This window comes from Eschrichtius robustus, chromosome 14, assembly GCF_028021215.1.
Source record: "Eschrichtius robustus isolate mEscRob2 chromosome 14, mEscRob2.pri, whole genome shotgun sequence".
NCBI classification, from domain to species: domain Eukaryota; kingdom Metazoa; phylum Chordata; class Mammalia; order Artiodactyla; family Eschrichtiidae; genus Eschrichtius; species Eschrichtius robustus.
Genome location: NC_090837.1, coordinates 44,420,697 through 44,433,107, shown reverse-complemented (window position 1 = coordinate 44,433,107; position 12,411 = coordinate 44,420,697). Strand labels below are relative to the sequence as shown.

The 12,411-nt window shown below is 35.6% G+C and overlaps 1 pseudogene; it reads left to right on the top strand.

The window, feature by feature from the left end:
• Positions 1-777: 777 nt before the first annotated feature.
• On the top strand, positions 778-1,117 carry LOC137776710 (large ribosomal subunit protein eL37 pseudogene; annotated as a pseudogene).
• Positions 1,118-12,411: the final 11,294 nt, after the last annotated feature.

Here is a 12,411-nt window from a genome sequence, read left to right as displayed (position 1 = left end):
TGAACCTACCATGTGAAATCATGCAAGCGAAGAACCAGTCCAGGTTTGCCTAAAAGTATTGTAGAGGTCCCTTCTGACTTGAGAGAGTTGGTAACTAGTTAGAGGAACACTTAATTAAGAACATGTCCCGGGATGAGTTCCGAAGGAAGCAGATTCTGAGATGACTGGCATGCAGGAAGTTTATCAGGGAGGGTTCTGGTGATCGATGTTTGTGGAAAAGAAGTGAAAGAAACCAGATTAGGAAGAAGGAGATGATGGGCAGCCATGCTGTCTCAAGGAAGACCTCAGCTGATGTGTCAGGCTGTTATAAACCTGCAATGGTCCTTCAGAGTTGTTCTAAATTGAGGCAAGGACATTGCATCTCTACAGCCCACATTGACCAACACTGGATGCATGGCGCCCTAGGAGGGTTTTTGACCTAGATAAGTGGGCACTCTCCAGTAGAGGCAATCTTGAAAGAAGACTGCCAGTAGCACTGTGTCTGTCAGCAGCTTTCTCAGCTACTGGGGAACTACATTCTCCAACTCTCAAGAAAGTTCTGGGAGGCACACCATAATGAATGCTTATTAACATTTTAAAACTTTAGTACCTAGCCATTTTATTACAGGGTCTAGTAAACACAAAATTAAACCACCTGGTATACAAATTCCTCTTACAGGAAATAAGGCCATGTGTAGGAATATAACTTCTTGGGGTTGAGACCGAGTATAAAAGAGGTGAATAAAGAATATCATATTTGGCTCTTTCGGTCTCTTTGGTCTCGGTGGCAGAAGTGAGATGACGAAGGGACCATCCTCGTTTGGAAAGCGTCGGAATAAGATGCACATGTTGTGCCACCGCTGTGGCTTCTAAGGCCTGCCACCTTCAGAAGTCGACCTGTGGTAAATGTGGCTACCCTGCCAAGCGGAAGAGGAAGTATAACTGGAGTGGTAAAGCTGAAAGACGAAATACCACCCGCACTGGTCGAATGAGGAACCTAAAAATTGTATACCGCAGATTCAGGCATGGATTCCGTGAAGGAACAACACCTAAACCCAAGAGGGCAGTTGTTGCAGCATCCAGTTCATCTTAGGGATTTCAATTATTAGTCACGCAATAAATGTTCTGGTTTAAAAAACAAAAAAAGAATGTCATATTTGAAATCCAGAGGAATGAGAGTGGTGGTGTGGGGTGGAAGTAGGAAAAGCATAAGGGTAAAGATGAGAGAATACGTATGATTAAATAGCATTAGGGAAAAGATTAATGTGAGGGATGTTTGATATTCAACTTCAGTTCTTTAGCACTGTAATGTATAAACCACCCCCTCTATTTCCACCATAAAAGACATGCAAGAGGGTTTGGGGGTTTTGCTTTGTTGTTTGTCATATTGTGTGTTTCTGGTGTTTTGTGGAAATCAATTAAAGATACAGCAGAAATGTTGTTACAGAGGCGGGTGGGGATTGACAGATTGAAATAGAAGTAATGGAACTCTTAAGGACACCGAAACCCTAGGAGACATCTAAAATTGCAGCTATTTTTATTACTTCCCGCGTTTGCCCACAGCAACTAGCTCACACATGCAAGGGCTTAACGTGCTTGCTTTGGTGCCTGCAAGGAAGAAACTGTAGGGAAACTCACTAGGCCCTAATGTACAGCCAAATCAAAGGAGAGGAAGTCCAAGAAATAAAGGTGGTGGGAAATGCAGGGTGCATTCCCAAATATACACAGAAAGAAAAGTCATCTGATCCAGAAAGCCCACAAACATTCTCCTGACAACCAGAGATAGTTCTTTGCGTAAACCTCTAGAGGTGTAGTTCTATAATTTAAAGGAGTTCCTTCTATCCAGATTGTAAATATCATGCCCCCTGAATTTCTAAATTCCTCGTTAAAAATGTTTTTGCTTTCCTTCAAATATCCTAATTTAGCTGGTAAAATTTGCATGTACCTACATGTTAGTAGACCAGTTGATTGGTGTGCATGACTAAATTCTATTAGATTATACATACAGAGGTTTAGATATGGCATTGCACTGTACTGTTCAATGCTGCTGAAAGAACTAATTTTTAAAAAATGTCCTAGAGGTTTGGTTCCTCAAGATAAAGAAAATATTCAGAAAGTAATAAAGTACAGTTTGTTAAAGAAGTATAGCAGATAATTAATTCTTAATAGACATAAGTCGCATCTTCTAGAGCAAATTTTAAACTGACATTAATCTCAGAGATTTGAAAAAAATGTTTGTGATTGGAAAAAAATAACCCAAAGTTTTCTTCATCTTATTCTTCTCTTACAACTTTTTATCACCTTAAGAATGTGGGTGTCAGATGTAAGAATTATCCATTATAAAAATTCATTAAGGTATGTGAGAACAAACATGACTGACAAATATTGACTGTATAGTTGAACAGCATATCCAATTGAACACCATGTGTGGTTTTCAAAATGTATGCCTATAGTTTTAAAGAAGGTAAAAAATAATTTACTGGTGTTTTCAAAATTAAATGCAAGCTCCAATTCTTCATTTATAGCAGATGATTTTTTGACTTGACTATCTGGATTATATATTTTTTGATTAACTGAAGTACTGAGCTATTCAATTTTGATCAAGAAAGCTTAAAATGTAGTTTTCACATCTTTAACTCCCTACTAATCCTAATGTTGTGTTGCACACACCATAGGTTTTTTAACAATTAGTGAACAGAATTTTGAGAGAAAATTAGATCATGTGGCTGAGACTGTAGATTATTTTCATGTTATCCAGTGGTACATATCAATGATTATCGGATAAAACAGTAAAAAGGCATATTAAAAATAACAAAAATATGAATTAGCCTAATATCATATAGCAATAACATAATCATTTGTTTTATACATATCTTACACTTACTGATGTGCTTTAAATAATGTATCTTCCTTTAAAAGTATCCAAACAACAATCCATCTTACAGTTGAGGAAACTAATGTTCAAAAAAAATAAGCGAGTTGTCTAAAATCACATTGTGGATTACAGAACTTGGAGGAAAACTCATGAATGTCTAATTCTAAAATCCAATATTTTTAACCAACACATATTCTTTTAAATTAGTTTTCATTTTGATTGTAATAAATATTCATAAAACTGGTTTTATCTCCAATAAACCAAAATTTCAGTCTTTGCTTGTAAATTGTTCACGTTCCGGTAAGATGTCAACCTTTTAATATATTTGAAAGTTGACCTTATAATTTTAATGCCGCTAATGTTCCCAGCAAATAGCAGAAGTAGTCCAATGGGGAGAAGAAGAGATAAGAAAGAAAAATATATAATCTATGAAAGAATGAGTGAGGAATAGATTGGTCTGCTTCTAGAAGGAGTTTGTAAGTAGCCAGATTCATGGAATCAGGGATGTTACATAGTTTAGTGGAAAGAGAAGGATTTTAGGGCTAGAAGTCCTGAGCTAGCACCCCAAAATTAATTGCCAATTACTAATGCCATGACTACATATCAACCACACAAACTTTGTCAGCATTGGCATCCTTATCTCCACCATGGGCATAATAACATTGCCTGTCGTGTACTTAATTTAAAAGGCTATTGTAGGGCTTCCCTGGTGGCGCAGTGGTTGAGAATCTGCCTGCCAATGCAGGGGACACGGGTTCGAGCCCTGGTCTGGGAAGATCCCACATGCCGCGGAGCGACTAAGCCCATGAGCCACAATTGCTGAGCCTGCGCGTCTGGAGCCTGTGCTCCGCAACGGGAGAGGCCACGATAGTGAGAGGCCTGCGCACCGCGATGAAGAGTGGCCCCCACTTGCCGCAACTAGAGAAAGCCCTCACACAGAAACGAAGACCCAACACAGCCATAAATAAATAAATAAATAAATAAAATTTAAAAAATAAATAAATAAAATAAAATAAAATAAAAGGCTATTGTGAGAGGCAAAAAGAAATGGTATATGAAAAATCTTTGTCAAATGTAAACGTATATAAATATTAATTTCGATCTTTTAACCTTGACAGGTGATTATCACAGCAGTTGTTCATTATGAATAAGCCTGCGAACGAAGTCTATAACTTCAGCTTAGTTTTCCACAGTCAAGACAAAGTAAAACTAAAAACATAAAACTAAAATTACCTGACCTTCCCAAGATGATCTATTTTCTGCCAATATTATAGCTGTGTTTATAGTACAGCAGAATAATATAGTCATTCACATAAATCAAAGAGTTCAGGTTTTAGTGAAGCATTCTCAAAAGGGTTTTGTTAAATTCAACACTTAAAAAATATTTTTTTATCCTTAAGAGACAACTCTTGTGCTGCAAAAAACTACAAAGTGTTAAAGAAACATATTCTACTTTGTACGTTAACCTGGAAAGATACTTAGTTGTTGAACAACCAATAGATTGAGCCTCTATGCTGTCCAAGCACGATGCCATGCATGAGTCTATAAATGTAATTAAGACTTGGGGTCTGCTCTGCAGGGGCTTCTGTCCCGACAGGGAGACGAGTCCCATGACTAGCCACTACAAGAGGTGGTAAGTGCACAGCAGAAATGAGGCTGATTGCATTGCAAATATGAAAAAGAATATATGACTCTGTTTCTTCATCATGGCAATACTTAAAATGAGTGTGGAAGGATAATTTCCCAAACCCCAAAGGGAGAAAAAGAACATTCTAGAAGGGAATGACATAATCAAAAGCATCAAGGTGCGATGGCAAGGCTCATTTTCAGAACGGTCAAGTCATTTGACAGGACTGTAGCATAGAATGGGGTGACAAGGAATTAGGCTTGCTTGAAGCGGGGTCAGGTTCAGATAATGCTCAGCCCTGCATAGCATGCTAAAGAATTTAGATTTTTATGCCTTAGGTTATGGAAAGTTGTGATAAGTGGTTAATATCCAAATACATAAAGAACTCATAAAACTCAATAGCAAAATACCAAGCAACGTGATTACTAAGTGGGCAAGAAAACCAAATAGACATTTTTCCAAAGAGCATATTCAAACGGCCAACAGGAACGTGAAAAGGTGTTCAGCGTCACTAATCATCAGGGAAATGAAAATCAAAAACGCTGAAATATCACCTCAGACCTTGTTAGAATGGCTATTATCAAAAAGGCAAGATAATAAGTATTGGTGAGGATGTGGTGAAAAAAGAACCCTTGTGCACTGTTAGTGGGAATGTAAATTGGTACAACCACTGCGGAAAACAGTATGGAAGTTCCTCAAATAATTAAAAATAGAACTACCATATGATCCACCAATCCCACTTCTGGGTATGTATCCGAAGGAAATGAAAACAGAATTTTGAAGAGATAATCTGCACTCCCATGTTCATCGCAGCATTATACACAATAGTCAAGATATGGAATCAACTTAAGTGCCCATCAACAGATGAACAGATAAAAAATATGTAATGGACTACACTTCAGTCATGAGAAAGAAGGAAATTCTGCCATTTGCAACAAAATTGGCTGGATTGCCCTTGAGGGCATTATGTGAAGTGAAATGTCAGATAAAGACAAATACTGTATGATTTCACTTATTTGTAGAATCTCAAAAAACCCAACCTGTTAAAACAGACAGTAGAATGAATGGTGGGTAACAGGTGCTGAGGGGTTGGGGAAATGGGAGATATTGGTCAAAATGTACAAACTTCCAGTTATAAGATGAATAAATTCTGGGCATTTATTGTACAGCATGGTGATTATAGTTAATAATCCTATGTTTTATACCAGAAAATTGCTGAAAGAGTAAAAATTAAATGTTCTCACAGCAAAAAAGGAAATGATAATTATAAGACTTGATGAAGGTATTAGCTAATGCTAAAGTGGTAAACATTTTGCAATATACAAGTGTATCAAGTCAACATATAATATTGTACACCTTAAACGTATACAATGTTATGTGTCAATTTTATCTCAATAAAGCTGGAAAATAAATTAGATTAAAATAAATTAAAATGATTCTCATAAAGTCCTGTAGTCAATGACCAAAGAAAGCACATGTATATAACTATTTCATTGCACTTTAATATTAATAGGATGGTTCAGTCCTTAATGTGATTGTTTTATTTAATAAATGTATTATGAATATTGTTATATGGCCCTTTAAGGGAGATTTTGACTTAGAAAATAACTGATCTTTTGGGTAGGAAAGAGATACGCTAAAATTGGAAAGGGTTCCTAAAAGAAAATCCAACAGTATCAAAGAAACAAGAGACCACTCTGATTCTGGTAGAAAAACAAATCTATTCCTCCTAGTTGCAGTAATGGAACCTTCACTAGCTTAAAAGGAAATCTGTACATCAGAGAATAAATGGCACTCAGATTGCTCTCAGAATCATGTCAGAAGGTGATTGGGAGTTAACTGACACAACCTACTGTCTTGCTTGATGGACAAAGACACAGACAGCAGCATAAACCAGACCTAAAATGGAAGTAGGCAGAATCAGGAAAAGAAATAGACCTTACGAGATACATCTGTGTGCACACACGGGCATTAGCATACTTGATGTAAGTAATGTAAAATAGAGGAATCACAATTTTTTGGTATATTTTATCCTATTATGTGTTTATTAAAATGAAGAGGATGTGGGCAGGTCATTCATCATTTTACCCTTTCACAATTGTGTGAGAAATACTTAGTGTGTATTAGCTGAGTCTTTTCTGGCTTTAATTTACATTATCTCAGTGAAACTACTCACATGGATCCCAAGTAGGTCAAGTTCTTCAATCAAAGCTACCTGAAATTATCGGCATTTGCTAATGCATTGTGGCATCAAAGTCAACAAGTCTGGTAGGCTGCTACACAGGTTTGGAAAGACTTAGTTAAGAAAAACTTCAAATGTCTAAGAAAATATACACTGAGGCATAATGCCATGTTGTTTAAATCCCAAACACTTCTAGCTTGCTTTTCCCAAAATATCCCTTGACTCATCAGTCAGTTTCAAAACTTGGAGACTTTGGGCATCCAAGATGGATTAGAGTTACACAATGTTTGACTTCTCAAGGTAAAAGCACTATATTGGGTCCCAAGACATCTTTTCTGCTAAGGTAATAAATCTCTCTCTCTCTCTTTACTTCTCTCTCTTCTTTTTTCTAACCTAAGAACTGGAATTATGCAAATTAAAACAGATCACTAGTTATTGCAGCAAAATCATAGTTTTTACAAAATGCTATGGATTTCTGGAATGATATATATACATTATGATTTTTTTAGGTCATGGGAATGGCTAAACAATTAATTCACAATGTTCTTTACATTTTTTAGATTTATAGTTGAAAGTGAAGAGGATCTATTTCCATAAAGGCCAGGATGTATGGATTTGCTGGTTTTATTCTTGACCAAGATATTCTTTGATTAAATGGAAAATTTCCCTTTATCTATGAAGTTGATATTAGATACAGAGGAAGACATGCATTTTTGTGTAAGAAGTTTCTTTAACATTATCACTGCTTCCCCTCCTGTTAATGGTATACATTAATAAGAATAGATGAGATTTGAGATGTAGGCTTTCCATTTTCTCTCTACAAAAATCTTGGCCCATACAGAGCTTCTACCTTTGACCTTGGCTTCATCAACACCATGATCTCAGCAATTCATCTATCATCTCTGCCTTTTGACCTAACAAATATGACCGCATTACATCAGAGAAGAGTGCCAGGGTCAACAATGTTTTAGAGTTACAACTGCATATGAACCTATGTGCTTGCATTTTCAGCAATACTGTTGTCTAGCTCTATTTATTTCTAAAATAAAAAGGAGCAAATAATGTGATTTGCTACCAAATATTATTCCAAACAGCAAATATTGTTAATATCTCTGGACAATAGAGTAGGATTCAGTAGGCCTGGTTACAAAGCCAATTCTAGCTTTCTCTTGAATAAAGCTCTATATTTATTTGAATTATATCTGATTGGTTATTGATAAATACTAAAAATCAGTGAAGAGAACTGATTGACCTAATATTCCACTTATCTATACCTTTTGTAAGTCAAAACTCCAAGTAAGGAATTTGAGAGTTAAAATATTGTGTTGGTGCCAACCCCCCTCACCATTTACGTGTTTTCTAACTGGAACAGTTATGTCTGTTCAACACAATTCAGCCTTCAGGCTAGAATGGATGGGGCTAAATGTTTTCAGTTTACTTCTGAAAACATTTCATTCATTGCAAGTAAGATTTCAGCTCCATCTTTCTCATCTATCAATGGGGCCAATGTATGCTTGGAGTTATTAAATAACCACTTTCCATCATATGGGTTGAAAAACAAAGGGAACTGGCCTTCATTATGGACTAACCCGGCAACTGTGCAGAGACAGAAATCAGAGGGCATAGGAGACTCCTTGAGACAGGAGTCCTATGCCTCCTTCTCGGACTTTCTTTAGCACCCGCCTCACTGTCCTCTGTAAGTTCCAAAAGAGACCCCTGAATCCTGGCTCTAAATTTAATTCTTGGCTTAAAACAATTTTCTTTTACCTAAAACCAAAGAAGGCCTAAGAAATATAACTGGTAACCAGGAAGTCTCCAAGAGAAATCAAAGAAGGTTAATTGGTTCATAATCCCCAAAGATTCTGGCCTAAAAATTTCTTGCAAAAGGCAAAGTAAACTTCATTTAAACATTTTTCATATACATAATATCAAACAACTGTCATAATGACATAGTAGAAAAATCTCTAGTAAACTTGGTCTCTCTATACAATAAGAGCCCCAAATAAATATGGCATTTCAAGAGGGTAAAGCCATATATTATGCTAACAGTTCACCCAGACAAAGACATGTTATTCTGCATGTGGGACAGGTGGCATTAATTTCTTAGAATAAGCAGATTAACATGAAATATGAATTTGATTCTGGTTCATTTGGGGAAAACAAGATCCCGCCTACCTTGAGACAGAGGTACCATATGGACATAAGCATAGGCAATGAGAAAAAGACACTAGAAGAAGGCACATTGCCAAATATCATGAGTTTTAATCTGTTTACCAATGGTGTCCTAGATACCTTGAAAGGCCTTTACTTTTCCCCCAGAGTTTTCAGGCTACAGCATGAATATGAATATGTATTAAGAGGGATAAATGATTCAACTAAGATTTATTCTGTTAACTAAGAGAGCCAGAGGCAATTTCATATTTGCATTTTTATTATCACCTCTTAAAATAAGATTACATAAATTCTAAATTATCCAATTGTTTTCCCAAACTTTTTTTTGCATCACATTTTGAATTAAAATTTATATTTGAAATAAAATCAATTTTGGGGAAAAAATTACTCTCTTCCACCTATGGGATTTGGTGGAAACTTTAAATTTCCCTTTTTATAATACTTTTCCAAAGACTATTGACTAAGACTATTGCAATGAATATTTTCAGTTCTAAATTCAAGACTGGTGTTTTGTTAATGTCTATATTTTTAAAAATATGAAGTGATTCAATGAGATAAGGTGAGTGAACTGGTTCATATTTCTAGCACAAATGGATCAAACCTCATGTATAAGAAAATTTGAAGAAATAAAATGTCTTGTCCCTTAAACTATACTGAATAACTGAAGTGTGCTTATATTTTAATATTTTCACATATTCATTAAATTGATGTGTAATTTTTTTTTTAATTTTATTATTTTATTATTTATTTATTTTTGGCTGCGTTGGGTCTTCATTGCTGTGCGCGGGCTTTCTCTAGTTGTGGCGAGGGAGGCTACTCTTTGTTGCGGTGCGTGGGCTTCTCATTGTGGTGGCTTCTCTTGCTGCGGAGCACGGGCTCTAGGCACTCGGGCTTCAGCAGTTGTGGCACAAGGGCTCAGTAGTTGTGGCTCGCGGGCTCTAGAGCGCAGGCTCAGTAGTTGTGGCGCAAGGGCTTAGTTGCTCCACGGCATGTGGGATCTTCCCGGAACAGGGCTTGAACCCATGTCCCCTGCATTGGCAGGCGGATTCCTAACCACTGCGCCACTAGGGAAGCCCGATGTGTAGTTTTCAGTCATTGCTAATTCCATTACTTTATGGGGTAACATAGTTTAAAAATCGCACAAACAGAAATCTTGACGTTTTGAACTGCGGTTTGAAAATGATAGAAAGAGGGTTAAAAAGATGCTATCAATTCTTAGATCTCTCCTCCAGGAAATTACATTTCAGCTGCTCCTTCACTGTTATTTTTATAAACAAAAAGAAAGGGTTATTACTGGTATAATTATGGGATGCACTTCAAAGACTGATATTATTACACAGTAAATAAGGCACTACATAAATCAGAACTTTAAAAACAGGCAAATTTGATGTGTGGTTTCAAGGGCACTTATGGGCATAGTGCCTTCTCAATGTGAATGACTAACTTCCATTATTGTTAATAATATTTTCTCACATAAGTATCTCAGGGAAAGAAACCATTTTCCTTTTATTGGTTGCCATTTCCATGTTTCTGAGTGTGTGCCAGCTCTTTGCAGATTGAACTAAGTATTAGTTAATATTTAACTGATTTAAATGTATATTAAATCTCCTCATAACAAGATGGTGAGCTACTTAAGACTATTACTAGTTGTTAATACTAGAACAAAGATGATGTCAGATGTTGAAACATCAGTGAGCTATCATTATTTAATTGCTCTTTGTGTACAGCACAGTACTGCTTTCCTGTGTTTTGGTAAAGAGTATGTTTTGAGGTTGTAAAAAATTTTACTGTATCTCTTACAAAAAGTAAACTTCAAATTTTAAGCAGCTGATGACATAATAAACCAAAATAGATAGGACCTATCATCACCATTTGGATAGTCTTAGGACCTAAGGACCCAGAAGAAATGAGATAGGTAGTACTAAATCAATCCCTACTGGATAGTAACTCACATCAATTTCCCATTACACATAATTCAACATGGAGGACAACCAACTAAAAAAAGGTTGAAGATTGTTGTTCTGGGAACATAAATTGCTTATTACTTCTTATGACTGAAAAAGATTGTTTCTTCTAGTCAAAATTAGTATTAGTGACAGGCAAGTATGACAGTTAAAAGGACAAAAATGGAAGCTCACTGCAGAGATGGAGATAAGGGAATATTTGCCAAGATTGGACAGTATTTTTAAGCATAAATAAAAATTAGATTTTAGGGAACTTATCATTACTAAAATGATATTAAGTGAAATGCATAAAAGGCAAACACAAGGTTTTAAAGAAGCAAAGAATGGCTAAAACAAAGGTACCAGAAATAAGTATGGGGGGAGAGATTACACTCTCTATCCATAGAGCAGGTTCTTGGTAACAAAAACAAAGACTGTAAAATACCTTCAGCTTATTCTGCCTAAGTTTCAATTTTCTTAACCAGGGAATAGAGATATTAATAATCATACATATTTCATAGCATTGTTCTGAGCATTAAACAAGTTAATATGTATGAAGTACTTTGAACAGTATCTTGTATATACAGTAACGATTCAATAGATGTAGCTTCTACCATTTTAATTATTATTGCACTATTTCTTCATGAAAAAGAAGGAGCTTGGAGAGTGATCACTTTCCAAGTGATTTATCCTTTATCTTTACATCAGAAAGAGATAACGTATTATAGACTATCCTGAGGAGTATTAAAAAATATCTATTAATTGAACAAATAAATTTAGGAGGGTCATAGGATACAATATCAATGTACAAAACTCATTTTTTTTATATACTAGCAACTATTGGAAAATAGAAGTAAAATATAATTCTATTTACACTTGTGACAAAAATGTAAAAGATTTAGATATAAATTTTATTTGTTTATTTATTTATTTATTTGGCCATGCTGCACAGCTTGTGGGATTTTGGTTCCCTGACCAGAGGTCGAACCTGGGCCCTTGGCAATGAGAGCATGGAGTCCTAACCACTGGACCACCAGAGAATGCCCTCGATATAAATTTAACACATGATATTCATGACCTCTATGCTTAAAAATCTAAAGTATACTGAAAGTAAAGACTTACATGCATAGGGAGATATACTATGTTCATGAATTGTAAGATAATATTGTTGAGATGCCAATTCTTAATCAGTTGACCAATAATTATATCAGCAAACTTGGGAGGTCTTTTACTACTTGACTTCAAGACTTACTATAAAGATATAATAATCAAGTCAGTATAGTATTGTTACAGAGTAGACCAAAGAGATCAATGGAACAAAATACTCCTACAACAATCAATAGATTTTCAACAAATTTGCCAAAGCAATTCAATGTGGAAAGAAAAATCTCTTAACTAATGGTACTAGATCTGGATATCCACATGCAAAAATGAGAACCTTGACTCCTACCTCACACTGTACCTAAAAGTTGACTTGATTTGGATCAAAGACCGAAACACAAATGGTAAAACCATACAGATTATAAAGGAAAGTAGAAGAAAATATTTTTACAACAGGCAGGCATTGACTTAGGCACAGAAAGCAATAACCACAAAAGAAAAAAATGATAAATTAGGCTTCATCAAAACTAAA